We start from the raw sequence: 12,002 nt of genomic DNA on the forward strand, positions 1-12,002 counted from the left end.
ATACAATAAAGGTCCCCCTACCTACCTCCTACGGCTAGTTTGTTTTGAAATTGTAAAACTTTAGCATAGCCCAAAAAGATTAGAGAATAGGTATTCTAACAAATCACACAAATGCCTGCAGTAGAAATTTCTGAACGTTTCTTCAGACATGCAGACACATAATAGACTCACACATTTAGAGAAAAACTGTATGGAGCAGTGTTCTCAGAAAGTAGTTTGACCTCTCTGGGTTGGTAATAGGGAACAAGGTGAGCACCCAGAATCATTTAACTTTAAGCACAGATAGTGACCAGCCTTATCCACACAGGTGCATCTCAAAACATCTGAATATCATCTAAAATTGCATTTATTTCAGCAATTAATATCAAAAAGTTACATTTCTGAATTATATAAGTTAATTACACAAAGAGTAACTTACTTCAAGTGTATATTTCTGTTAATATTTCTGATTATGACTTACAGTTAACCCAAAGCAAAATCAATTTCTCAAAAATTTTTAAAGTTACATTAGGACAGATAAAGTGTTTTAATACAGAAATGTCTTACCGAAATGATTACTGAAAAGTATGTACATGTACTGTACAGTATGTGCACTTACATGATCAGGGCTCCTTTTGCATCAATTATTTCACCAATACGATGTGGCATGCCCAGCTTGCTTTATCACAGCACTGCACATTTAAAGTTAAAATATATGACTTTTTAAGACTAATATGAAATACATCTCAGGGATTTGTAGATTCTACATAAAACTTGGTTAACTTAATGGCTTAATTCAACATGTTTAATTATTTTGATGGGTTGTAGTCAATTACTGAAAAAGTAAAAAATAGAAGCCATTAATTAAACAAATATGCAAAGACTCTACTAAAGGTAATTTAAGACATTGAAATGCAGATCTGGGCAAAAAATGTATAGTTTAATACTTTTCAAGACCCAGCATGTCAAGGTGGGTGTTTGAGCAGTACCAGAGTGTAAACAAGAACTCGGGAGCAATATTGTCAACTTGACGAATTTGATGATGTCAAAAGATTTACAGGAAGGCACTAGGAAAGCAGGAAATGAAACCAGGGTAGGCACAACTGAAGAAATCAAAACAAATACTCAAATGATAAAAATACAAACACCAACAGATCAAGACACTGCAGAAACCCTGTTCAACATCAACTTTCTGCTTGTCGGGATTGTTGGGTCTACTTTGTTTCCTCTTCCTTATGACTATACTCTTTAAATTCCCTTTTGGAGTGCAGGTCAGGTGGGTCTGCTGAACAAAGAAGAGCAATGATTCCATGGTCATCAGCCCACATGTTGGTACGTTTGGCATTGTGGGCAGGTGGCAAGTCCTTTTCAGCATCTCCATAAAGCTTGTCAGCAGAGGGAAGCATAAAGTGCGCTGAAAGAGTGGTTCATCACAAATTCAGTGGAAATAAGGTATACCTCTTTGCCTGGCCAGTAGCTTCCTCCTCCATGTCAGCTCAGATGTTCATCTTCCTGCGACATATTAGCTTCATATTTCCCTGCATATCAAACATGACAGAAGCAAATGGAGGTTTTAGGGAGAAAAAAAAAAAAACGCTTTCAACGGCTGAGTCAAAACAATGAAAATCACAAAATATGTAAATTTTTTTGTAGCCATGGAAAACGACTTCCGTACGGCTTCGAGGTGATACTGGTCCACCATCCGGCGGGCCGGGGGGGAAGAGGGGCACCACCAACACAGTTTACACTTGGGAGGGTGTGCTGTTGACCTCAACTCGGAAAGTTGTGGGTCAGCGGGGAGAATACTCCGAAGACCTTCTCAATCCCACCGGCACATCTTTCACATAGGATGCAGAACCTGGGGACCTTGGGGCAGGCTCTCCAAACTTTGGTGCTGAGGTCAACGAGGTGATTAAAAAGCTCCTCGGTGGTAATGCCCCGGGGGTGGATGAGATTCACCAGGAGTTCCTTAAGGCTCTGGATGTTGTAGGGTTGTGTTGGCTAACGCGACTCTGCAGCATCGCCTGTACTTCGGGGACAGTTCCACTGGATTGGCAGATTGGGGTGGTGGTCCCCCTATTCAAAAACGGGGACAGTAGATTGTGTTCCAACTATAGGGGAGTCACACTCTTAAGCCACCCTGGTAAGCTCTGTTCGGGGGTTCTGGAGAGGAGGGTCCATCTGATAGTCCAACCTCGGATTCAGGAAGAGCAGTGTGGTTTTCGTGCTGACCGGTGTCAGAGCTTGGTCCACATTGCAGGTAGTAAGTCGGACTCATTTTCGCTGAGGGTTGGACTCCGCCAAGGTTGCCCTTTGTCACCGATTCTGTTCATAACTTTATGGACAGAATTTCTAGGTGCAGCCAAGGTGTTGAGGGAATCCGTTTTGGTGGCCATAGGATTGCGTTTCTGTTTTTTGCGGATGATGTGGTCGTATTACTTTCATCAGCTCGAGATTTACAGCTCTCACTGAAGCAGATCGCAGCCCAGTGTGAAGCGGCTGGGATGAGAATCAGTGCCTCCAGGTCCGAGGCCATGGTCTTGAGCCGGAAAAGGGTGGAGTGCCTTCTCGGGGTTGGGTTGGGAGGTCCTGCCTGAAGTGGAGGAGTTCAAATATCTTGGGGTCTTGTTCACGAATGAGGAAAAAATTGAGCGGGAGATTGATAGGATTGGTGCTGCGTCAGCAGTGATGTGGGCGCTGTATCGGTGTGTCGTGGTGAAGAGAGAGCTGAGTCAAAAAGTGAAGCTCTCGATTTACCAGTCGATCTACGTTCCTACACTCATCTATGGTCATGAGCTTTGGGTCGTGACCGAAAGAACAAAATCATGGTTACAAGTGGCCGAAATGAGTTTCTTCCGCAAGGTGTCTGGCCTCTCCCTTAGAGATAGGGTGAGAAGGTCGGTCATCCGGGAGGGACTTAGAGTAGAGCCGCTGCTTCTGCACGTCGAAAGGAGCCAGTTGAGGTGGCTCGGGCATCTGGTTAGGATGCCTCCTGGACACGTCCCATCCGGAGGAGAGCCAGAGGAAGACCCAGGACACACTGGAAGGACTATGTTTCTCGGCTGGCCTGAGAATGCCTTGGGATTCCCCTGAGCGAGTCGGCCCAAGTGGCTGGGCAGAGGGAAGTCTGGGTCTCTCTGCCTAGGCTGCTGCACCCGCAACCTGACCCCAGATAAGCAGAAGACTATGGATGGATGTTAATTTTTTGTTATGTGGTCCTGTTCTAAATGACCCTGGTCTGTGGCCCAGTGGTTTGAGACCTTTGTTTTAAAGGCTGCAGAGATGTCTGTTGCTTCTGTCCCATTGTCTGCCACACCTTTTCCTTCCACTTAACTTTCCATTAAGGCTTGGATACAACACTCTGTGAATAGCCAGCTTCGTTAGCAATTACCTTTTGTGGATTACCAGCCTTGTGTCAATGACTGTCTGATGGACAGCTGTGAAGTCAGCAGCCTTCACAATAATATCGTAAGCCATAACATAATTACATAGGCTATGAAATAAAATATTACTTTATGTGATAATAAAATTATCTAAGACACAGAATTTTGAAGAAACCTGTATAATATGAGCTACAACAACATTTAATTTTCCTTTGGGATTAATAAAGTTTTTTTTAAATTGAATTTGAATGGAACTTTAGCCCATTAGCTATACGTCAAAATCTTTATCAACTATAATAAATACTTTCAGTGTAATGACAATGAATAAAATATCAGTTTTACTTTTAAGAAATGAATTTCTGAAATAAGTAAACTTTTCAGTAATATTTTAATTTGAGAGCTGAATATAAGCTAGGTTAAATGTGAGTTTATCTGAAATTCATCAAAATCTCTTCCCACACAGTCTGAAATGATCTTGCACACATTGAATAAAATTATAGCACAACCTGAAAGTAGTAAACTACTTCAAATGGGATTTCTTTTTTCTTTTTCTTTACTTTTTCCAATTTCTTTTTTTAATTTTTGATTTCCAGTATATAGCAAACAAAACTAAGCAACAGCCAGGGTTGTCTCCTTTAGAAATTATTTGTGTTTGTATTTACCATCGGATTAGAGGTATTCTCACAGCAATCCTTTTTAGCATTCATTGTAAATCCAGCTGAAAGGATTAAGGAAACTAAAGGGTAAATAAATACAGTGTAATGACATTAGCCAACAATGAAAATGGGGGCACATCACAGGTAAGTGACTCACACATTTCCTTGGTATTAGAAGCAAATCTAAAGGTGAAGCCATGCATATGCATTGTTTTTTATTCATGACACCCTCTTTTTATGTTTAAATCATAGCCTTTCATTCAGAATTGACCAATTCATTGAGCAAAGGGTAATATTTATGAAATTATAGGTCAGTCCCCCAAATAGGCTTGGTGTTTGCATACACTTTACAGGTCCAGCTTGAAAAAACCTTTGGTTAACAAGGCTGCTTCATTAACATAAAAATATTTCTAATACTTTCTGACAAAGCAGTTGAAAACTAGGCTAGAGAAACGCAAGGAGGGGTAACACCTCTAGAGAAATATTTCATTAAGTTTCTTCGAATGACACAGCTGTCATTTTTTGTAATTAGTGCTGCATTATGGTTTTTTCAGCAGGCCTTAAATGGCTTGAAAGCCTGCTTTCTGCACAGGCACACTGCTTCTCAGTAATGCTCGCCATTAGAAATGACATTTTAAGCTGAACAAGAGGACAATTAAAAGAACAGTTCTCTTGTTTAGCTTTAAAATACACTGACTAATTAAAACTGCTTTGGAATACAACAGGGGAGTCATGAACACGTTATCCATCTCTTTGTATTGTTCTTGCAAATGCCATTTTACATCCCTTTTTTATACTTTTGTGTATCTTCCACTGTGTGTGTTAGTGTGTGTGTGTGTGTTGTTCTCTTTCCTTTCGGTGTGGGAAAAAGAAGACCTTTTAAAAAAAAAGTAGCTGAGGCCACATTAACCCACAGCAGAACCATATTGAGTTGGTAGGTGGGGCTTGTGTCTCATAAAGCACTCCAGCAGATATAACATGTAGCCCACTTTCAGATCAGTCACGACATCAGACAAATGTTATAGATCTCGCTCTGAATGCACAGACGCAGCATTGTGTCATCAAGCATATGTAAATTGTGTGGGTGGAATTATCTGCCAAGTGTGGGTCAAAGTGACAGCTCTTTGTGTTCTGGGTTTTGTTGGTGTAAAAGTGCCTCTTTGTGAACATACAGCATGTGTAATCGCTGGCTGAGTGTGTTTCCCAGTCAGGATCAGTGGTTGTAAAGCACTGTGTCTGCGGCACTGGACTGTTATCTGATATTATATTTTTCTGTGATGCGATAAACACTTTACCCTTGAAATGTCACATCCCGTCTGTGCTGCAATTCTGACCAGTTCTATGTTAACGTTTATAAAATCTATTTGTCTATAGACTTTTGTTGCTGAAAAACTAGGGGATAATCAGTTTTTAGTTTATTGGCAGATGGTGCAGGACAGCTACTTAAAATGACCTAGTATTTCAAAGACTTCCTGCTGCCAAGCAGTCTTACAAGGTTTCCAGGGCCTATTGGAAATTAAAGAAGCCCACAGGATATTGGATCCTGCACTGTACTTACCTTAAACATTTAGAGCCTGAACCTGAAAAGGTTTGCATGTATAAAAACATGTGCAAACTGGATTGCGTGCGCAAAGTTAATCTACAAACCGTGCGTAAATCAAATTGCGCGTGTAAAATGAAAAGAACAGGTTTACGGGTTTGCCTTCATGAATAAAAAATCATATGATGATCACCAGAACGCGCAAATTTATGGGAAGAGGATATGCGAATGTAATTCCTTACCACCCGTAAGACAATTTAGAAAACCTGAAATGTAATGCGGATGCAGTTTCTGCGTCTATATTTAGCACGTTTAAACAACGGGAGGCATAGATAGATACACAATGGAGAGAGAGAGAACCTTCAGTGCGCATGTCAGCATATTTTGACTGTCAGAAATATAGATACTGTTTTGTCTGGATGAACTGAGAAGTGATTTTATATAGCCCAGAGAAGTGGCACAGATTATAGGTATTTGCTGCACATTTGCAGGTAGTGGAACTGCAGACAGTCTTCATGCAGTTAAATTGTATTAAATCAGAATTTATTTGTAATTATAAACATTGTGCTCTTTCCTTTGGAGCACAACGTGCAAAGGAGGCCATTCATTGCTCACTGGTCACTTCAGTCTGTCTTTACTTGAAGTTTATAGTATGAGTGACTTTGACAGTTAATCTTAAAAGAGAAAGGACAGGTTTCCAATTTTCTCTGGGGCCCAAAGAGGTGATGTAGGAGGAATTTATACAGGGAGGTTAGATCGGCTGAGAAGAACGGAGAGACGAATGCTGAATGTACATAAGAGGATGACTCAGTGGTGAATGTTGGAAGAGTGAGAGCAAAATAGGAGGATGAGAGGAAAATATGTTGTTGTTGACTATGTGAAAGAAGGTACATGTATTTTCTCTGTTTGTGTCCGTATTTAGTTTTTTTTTTTTTTTTTTCTTTTGCCTTCTTTCCTTTTCTAATGTCTAATCCCTTAATATGAAAAATTCATTGGGGCAAAATGCAGAGACGTCCTGCTGCTGTCTCTGCTAAAACAGATCCATACTCCTACAGAGTTTTTGAATAAGTTATCAATGTGACAATGACAGAAGCTATAAACTCAGTTTGATTCCATTCAAGTAAAATCATGAAATGTGTCTTTCTCCTCAAGTTGCACGCTTATGGCACTAAAATAGTTTTACGAAAACTTCCTTTTCCATAAAGAGAAAAAAACTTCCTAAGGGAAGAAAAAACAACAAGTAGCTTAATCTTCATTTTCCAAAGACATGATGACTTTGGCAGGAAATTCAAGAAAAATGTAGTATATATTATTAAAATAGAGGAGAGGTACTGTATGTTAAACTTAAAACATTGGTGCTAGAAAATAGAAAGACGTGATGTCAACTCCAAGACACACAAAATATTAAATAAGACACTATCGTTACGTATAAAGGAAGACAAATTAATAAATTCACAGATCATATTATGAATCATACTTCTTTTCATTTTTTTCCTCCAAATGAAACAATGGTAATTAATGCCAAATCAACTTTAGTTTTACCAGGACATTACTCATTAAATTAAGGACTTTGTTTCTGAGTACAACCGCAATCTATAATCTGTTTTTCCTATTGGAGTAATCAGCTTATGTCGTTCATTTCTGGAACACAGAACCCATCTCCTTCTCCATCACCCATCTGACACAATGGCTGGACAACATTTATACCTGAGTTTACCCAACAGATTAATCTGGAACCTTTGGACATCTGGAAACTGTACCAAACATGAACTAACATTGTGGATGTCCACAATTCTCCCGCTGATATACTGGCTGATTTGTTTTCATTTTCCAAATTTGTGAAGGCATGCATTTTCGTTGATTTTTTCAGTCTGTTTGGGTTCCTCAAATTAACTAAAACGTCGTGACTTACCTTATCAGAACCTCACAAAGTCATGACATCATCTGGGCGTCCGCAAGTTGTTTTAAGGTAAAGTAATCCTAGTGCATGTAAATGTCTGAATATGAATAAACCGATAAATTATCCTAAAAAGAAATATCTCGCCCACTATTCTGGTATTTAACTTAACAGCAATGATTTTAGTGATCCTAAATCACCTAAAACACAAAAAAGTGTAGTCCAATTTAATGTCAGACAGTAAGAATAAATGCATTTGTGTCTCTTTATACAGTAAAGAGACACAATCTGTATCTGGTTCCAACTGTATGTATTTGGCACTAGATTACAACTTTCCGTTCATCTTCTAGTAATCCTAATTAGTTTATTAAAAGACATAAGGATGCATGATAAAATCATAAAATTAAACAAAGAAGATTGGCAAAATCTCTCCTTAGGACATCCTCTCTTGTAATGCAGCCCGTCTTGAGGCTGCATACACAGGTTTTGTTTATTTCCGCTTCGGCTGTTGCTCTGGTTAAGTGTGGAAAATTGTATATGCTACAAATTTTGGAACCTTCTGCAGAGTAATGATGCCTGAAATGGTTGAAAGTGTGCTTTAGTTGCTCAGTGTTGCTGGCTGCATGTGCCCTTCAACCCGTAGGTCTTACTGATACTCTGACAAATGGAAAGTGCATTTGAGAAGACAGCACCCACCTCTAACTGACCTTAAGTTAGTTTTTTTTTTTACTCCCAATAGTTTTTTCCCTGTTTTTTAACTTTGTGCATCACTATTTTCCCATTTCTCTCCAAAGTAACAGGAGCTTAGTGTCAATTTATTTTTAAAAAGCCAAACAAGATATTTTAGAGTAATTCATGGGGAAAAAAATAAATGTAAAACTAAAAGAAAAATCAGTTTCTCTCTAAATTTTCACAACTTTAACACCTGATTGGTGTTATCCAAAATATACTGTCTATCAAAATAATCAAATTTGTCACCATGTTAGAGGACTGTTCCCACATTCTGCCGGAAGCAATGAATTTCCCTGTGCTGCTCCTAGAAACATTGCATACTAATGTCTGAATGTAGATACGCTGTGAATATGATCTTTAGAATGACAGTGCAGCTTATTATAAATATATCTGTGTACTTATACTTGGGATGTGACGATGAGCTGGCAAAATGCTTTCACACCTGTCACAGGATTACATAGGAAACAATTTACTAATTAGCAGAGAACTATAAAAAATCGTATGCTGGACTTCCAAATGCATGCTTCATTTTTTTGTGGATTTTCACCTTAAATGCAGTAAATAGCAGAATGAGGCAATGGAATTTGTTTTCAGAAATATATCACCCAAAATATTTTCTAAAAAAGGTAAGAAATTAAGCGCTTGAGCATTAAAATGCATCCCATACAGAAAAGGAAGCATTCAATGAACATTGCAGCTGTTGTTCCAATTCTAATTACTGATTTACTACGATGTAAACCTATAATTTTGCTACAAAAATGGAATCTTATCCATCTAGTTTGTGACTTTTCACAAGTCACAAACTTTCTGTATCTTCAGGTTGCACCTTGCTGTTTTATTCATGAAACCTTAATGAACCAAACTTGATCTCATCACGTACTGTTTCGAAGTGTGAATTAATCTAAATGAAAGAGTATGGGAGTAAAAGATGGGATAAGACCACATGGACATGATGTGATTGGCCTTAAGTGAGACTGTTAAGAACCATCCAATTAAATGAAAAGGGCCCCTCTACCATCTAGTAGCAGATTGTTGGACACTTTTACTGTTACTCTGACATACTGGATGCCAGCTCTCTGCATGCACCTGAACTAAATGCTTAATAATTTTGTTTTGTATATTTTTCTGTTTAAGCTTGTATTCTTTTCTGCAAAGTAAAATAAATCCCTATTTATACAAAATGAATCTTGGCAAAGACTGTTTTCCCGTTTGTCTCCACCCATTATGTGTATGTGTCCTTTATTTCGAGGATTCATCAGTATTCTTATCTGATCATTATTCAGCAAGGGAGCCATTCACCTTTCCAGCAACTCTTCTGCTCATTCCAGTTTGCTGCTTTTGTTGATGCATCTGACGTTTTCATTTTAATGATTTCTCCCACTTTTTCTCAGATTCTCTCCACATTGTTATGTCCGCTCCCTTTGTTTCTCACTGCTTCTGTCTTTCTCGGCTCCCTCACCTCAGTTCTGCTTGTCTTTAAACACTTCTTACTTTCCTTCTCTCTTTCTTGTCCTCTCTGTAGTGCTCCCTTCGTAGTGAATGGCTCTTGTGGAGCTCCAAAGGGAGATGAGTCAGTGTGCATGCACAGAGCTGCATGCATTAAGCATGTGTGTGTGAATTTCTGTTTCTGTGCATGTGGGTAAGGTGTGTGAGCATCTGTCTGCCTGTGTGTATATGCAGAAAGGTCAGTCATGTCCCTTTGGCTCTAAAGCACTCAAAGTGATAAAGAATTTTTTTTTCCCTCTCAGACTTATCTCCATGATACAGTGCATGTGTATCCAATTGTGTCCGATAAAAATGAGTTTGTCTCTTTTTATCTACACTACTGGTCAAAAGTTTTAGATACACTTTCTCACTTAATGTGTCTGTTTATTTTCATGACTATTTACATTGTAGACATTGTTGCAAAGGGCGGCTACTTTAAGAAATAAAAAATATAAAACAAACGTAAAGTTGTTTTACAATTTTTTGTTTGCTACATAATTCCATATGTGTTCATTGACAGTTTTAATGCCTTCAGTGAGAATCTACATTCAATGTAAATAGTCATAAACATAAAGAAAACCAGATAATGAGAAAGTATGTCTAAAACTTTTGACCGGTAGTGTAGGTCTCAACCATGCATAATTTTCTGCAAAATAAATCAACCTCCAAGAATTGAACCAAACAAATACCCCTGTCTAGTTAATATTTGAAACTATAATCAGTTTCTGTGATTGCTGTTTAGAAAATTGTTTTTTAAAATATACTGCAGCTGTGATGAGTTTAGTCAGCTCATATTTCAGTCCACTGGCAGGGGATACCCCACTGCTGCTGTGTGATGAAACGCAGACACATTTACAGTCATGGCAAAAAGTGCAGTCACAAATGTAGCTATATATCGCAAGTCTTTACCCACAACACACAACAGATTCTATACTGTCATCATTCATCAGATGAAATTATTATTTAAGAAGGCGAAACCAGAGAAGCTGCTACATCCAAATCTTCAGCAGCAATTCTTGAAATAATAATTTGCTGGATGACATTATTAATCTGTCTCCTTTCCCATGCTTTTTTCTGGTGCATGTAGAATTACTGTCTTGCTGACTGATGACCTGGTTTTGTTCCAGCTTGAACCTTCACTTTTCTGTAAAATTCTTTAATGCACTGAATAATTCATTGTTCATTGACTGCAAGGTCCCCAGGTCCTTTGATTTCCAAATGTGCCCAGATCATCACCCCTCCAACACAATGCCTGACACTTGTTATACGCTGTTTGCACTGTATGCTTTGTTTTAGCTCTGGATGATAACAGGAAAACATTTTATTGCAATACTATTGTTGCATTTTGTGATATCCGTTTTGATTACCAAAACTTTTCCTGACACTTCTTTTCTTGCCATTACACAATGTCTTCTCCACTCTTCATAAGGTTTTGCATCTCAGCCACTACAGATATACTGTAGATCAGGTGTGGGCATTAAGGGAAGTTGGAGTCTATACAACTAGCTAAACACTAACCTACCTATGCTAATATGCTCACTTTTTTCTGACTGTATTGTCATGCACCTTAGCTATAAACATGCTGACATAGACTTGTGCAGTCTGAGAAAAAGCTCTTGGGGTTTTTTTCTATGTTTCTCTGAGCATTGTTTGGTCTTGGCTTGGGTTGAATTTGGTTAGAATGATTAAAGATTGTCCTAAATATTTTTGAAAGACACTTATGGTTTGGAGATTACCTTATAACCCCTTTCCAGAGGGATGAGAAGCAAAAGTTGCTAGTTTAACATCATTGTTGTTGGCATTGTGTCAATGCACACCGGTTTGATGGAGAATAGAAGGGGGCAGAAAACTGCCAAACTTCCAGTGTTTACCATCTTAGTAAAATAAATTCAACTCAATTATATTACCAGCAAGGATATACCTATTTATTGCATATAGCTTTTTCATTTTTGTATAATCTTTGTTTAATAAATGACCACAGTGTAGAATTTTTGGGGGATTAAATTTAAATAGCGTTAAAACTTGACAACAACAAAAAACATTAAAAAAAACATAATTTTCCAAATATTTGCTTTTTAAATTTTATATTTAGGTATTCAATGACTTTATACAAATCCAAATAGAAACCCTAATAATGAGACCTTATGCAAACATAAGATGCAAAATTATTATTTAAAGAAGTTGGATAAACTGGATAAAAGTTATATTATATAATTTTTGATTAATATATAAAATATATAAAACAGTCAGTCAGTCATTTTCTACCGCTTATTCCATAGTGGGTCGCGGGGGAGCTGGTGCCTATCTCCAGCAGTCTATGGGCGAGAGGC

General features: G+C 38.2%; 1 long non-coding RNA gene across 3 annotated transcripts in view; it reads right to left on the reverse strand.

Moving 5' to 3' along the window:
* Positions 1-328: 328 nt before the first annotated feature.
* LOC124882838 overlaps positions 329-12,002 on the reverse strand; it is a 41,663-nt gene continuing 29,989 nt past the window's right edge. For 2 of the 3 annotated variants that reach the window (XR_007042011.1, XR_007042010.1), the window contains one exon: positions 329-1,517. This is a non-coding gene — a long non-coding RNA (uncharacterized LOC124882838). The remainder of the gene's footprint in view (positions 1,518-12,002) is intronic. The other variant, XR_007042012.1, reaches the window with a different exon arrangement.

This window comes from Girardinichthys multiradiatus, chromosome 17 (assembly GCF_021462225.1).
Source record: "Girardinichthys multiradiatus isolate DD_20200921_A chromosome 17, DD_fGirMul_XY1, whole genome shotgun sequence".
Taxonomy (NCBI): Eukaryota; Metazoa; Chordata; class Actinopteri; order Cyprinodontiformes; family Goodeidae; genus Girardinichthys; species Girardinichthys multiradiatus.